The 2,762-nt window shown below is 38.2% G+C and overlaps 1 non-coding gene across 1 annotated transcript; it reads left to right on the top strand.

Moving 5' to 3' along the window:
* Window positions 1–338: 338 nt before the first annotated feature.
* LOC141681822 (small nucleolar RNA R71) lies at window positions 339–445 on the top strand. Its single transcript, XR_012559246.1, has one exon. It is a non-coding gene; the product is annotated as a small nucleolar RNA R71 (small nucleolar RNA).
* The last annotated feature ends 2,317 nt before the right edge of the window (window positions 446–2,762 follow it).

Genomic DNA, 2,762 nt, shown 5'->3' with positions numbered 1-2,762 from the left:
GAGAACACTGATCCGTAGCATGAGAGCCTGTACAAAGCTCAGATACACTAGCTATTTGATTTATGCCATAGTTGGTTAAAGAATCGACCTTCATAAACAGCGCCTGAAGCTGTGCTGCAATAACTGTAGCTGCATCGACTTCCAGAATACCTGCTACTTTCCCAGGCATCATCGTTTGAGTTGGATTTTGATACTCATTTACAGCCATAGTTTCAATGAGATTATAGGCCTCAGTATAGCTTTTGGCCCACAAGGCGCCTCCAGAAGCTACATCGACCATGGGTCAAGATTGGACCCCCAAACTATTGTAGAAACCAGTAATCACCATCCAGCCAGGCATACCATGATGTGGACACTTTCTCAACATCTTCTTGTAGCGCTCCCAATCTTCGCACATAGATTCTCCTGGTTGCTGTGCAAACTGAGTAAGAGCACTCCTCATAGCTGCAGTTTTGGCCATTTGATAGAACTTCACCATAAACTTTTGCGTAAGATCTTCCCAAGTAGTGATGGACCCAACTGGTAACGAATGTAACCAGTGCTTAGCTTTGTCCCTCAGAGAGAATGAGAAAAGCCTGAGCTTGATAGCCTCATCAGTGACACCATTATATTTGAAAGTACTACAGATCTCGACAAAATTCTTGATATGCATGTTGGGATCTTCAATCACAGCCCCTCTGAAAGAAACAGAATTCCGCACCATCTGAATAGTGCCCGGCTTGATTTCAAAATTATTGGCCTCAATAGCCGGATGAATGATGTTTGACTGAATGTCATCAATTTTAGGCCGAGAAAAGTCCACAAGAGCTGGATCAACTTGAGCTAGATGATCACCCATTGTTTCAAGTTCTTTCTTTTCACTCTCTTTATCCGAATATTCAAAAACTATCTTCTCTCGAGAGTCAAGAGCTTTATCTATTTCCTCAACTTTATCAAGATTTCTCTTGCGAGTGTGAGAACGTGTTTGCATAAATGCTCGCTAGAGTATCTGAAACAAAACTGAAAGCAGTAAGTAACAAGTCTTAATCAATGAATCCTAATGACCACTGATGGCAAGTATATAAACTAAACAAATTAACACCGAGTCCCCGGCAGCGGCGCCAAAAACTTGTTAGGAACAAAGCATGCGCTAAATATATCACGCAAGTATATGCGTTCGCAAGTAATATAGAATGATTTCTAGTTCGTTCCCATAGAGACTCTGATTAAATATATATAATTAACACTTACTCACCAATGTATGATTATTCTTCAATGCCAAGATAATAACAATTAAGATTGGTTAACTAATATTAACTACGAGAATTAAACACTTGAATTAACAATATAAAACAAACATGAGATCCTAACTTCATTACTACTTCATTCAATAGATGTTGCCATTAACCTTAGCATGTAATGGTGATGATATTAATCGAACAACACGAAACTGATAAACGCCAAATTTCGTTGTACGAATACCATTCTACCAAGCATCCACAATTAAGATAGAAGTTGAATAGGCATCAATTATGTTGAGACCCTATATGTCTACAGAATTTGACAACATAACGATTTAAGTGCAAGTTAATCATGATGATTACACAGGGCAAGTAAAACGGTTAGAGTTGCCCACTAATCATGCATATAATACATGAACCTATGCTAGCATGGCAAGTTCTAAATCTCAAGATTCATTATCGTTTCACAAGAGATTAACAGGCTATCTTACATGTTCGCGACGCATATAAGACGAATAAGCACAACATATACTAGATTTCATACAATCACCACATACCAAGGTATTAAACAAATAACTAAAGAAATCTATAGTAAATCTGCTAGATTCTCATGATCATGATTAGCCCATAATAGAACTCATCATCACCATGGGTTCATTTGAAAGCACGATAATAACACAACAATATAGGGCTAATAAAAATACTTAATAATATTGAAGTACGTCACAAGAGTATTAAGGTTCAAAGCATAAAGAAAACTAGCATCCATACTTATAACGAATTAAAAAAATCACAAGATAAATGTATGCTTCCTCTTCTTCGTTGTTGCGTGCTAAAACGGTCTTCTCAATCTTCTTGCCCTTGCTCTTGATTTCTTGATGAAGAAAACGTCTTCCCATAAGGTTTATATAATAGCCCAAGAGAACCAGTGCCAACAGAAGCCCAATCGTACTCGAATTAATAAAATCCAGATTCTAAAAATCCGCCCACAGGTGATCGCGTGCATCCTCCACGCGGCCGCCTGCTAGTACGCGGTCGCCTGCTCCTAGCGTGCGGCCGCCTGCAACCTTTCTAGAAAATTCCTTATTATGCTTCTATTTTTGCTAATTTCTTCGCTCATCACCCCTAGACTGATTCCAAGCACTTCCTTAAGCTTTATTTGATGAAAACACCTATCTAAGAAAGTTATACCCTGAAATGCAAAAACACTAGAAAACGCGTCAAATACACAAAATACTTAAGTCCAAGACACCAATTCAAGCCGTTATGAGACGCTCTAGGTGGTATAAAATGCCACTTATCAAAAACTGAATCCTCCATTCTTGAACCATATCATCTACTTCATATTGATCTCTTTGGTCCAGTGAATGTTATATCAATTGCCAAGAAGAGGTACGCACTCGTAATTATTGATAAATATACAAGATACACATGGGTGTATTTTCTGCACTCCAAGGATGAATCTGCATCCATTCTTCTTGATCATATGAGGGAGCTGGAAAAAGGATCAGACTATAAAGTGAAGATCATCAGAAGTGATAA

This window comes from Apium graveolens, chromosome 8, assembly GCF_009905375.1.
Source record: "Apium graveolens cultivar Ventura chromosome 8, ASM990537v1, whole genome shotgun sequence".
Classification (NCBI taxonomy): domain Eukaryota; kingdom Viridiplantae; phylum Streptophyta; class Magnoliopsida; order Apiales; family Apiaceae; genus Apium; species Apium graveolens.
The sequence above is the reverse complement of the archived record's forward strand: the minus strand, read 5'-3'. Positions and strand labels throughout refer to the sequence as shown.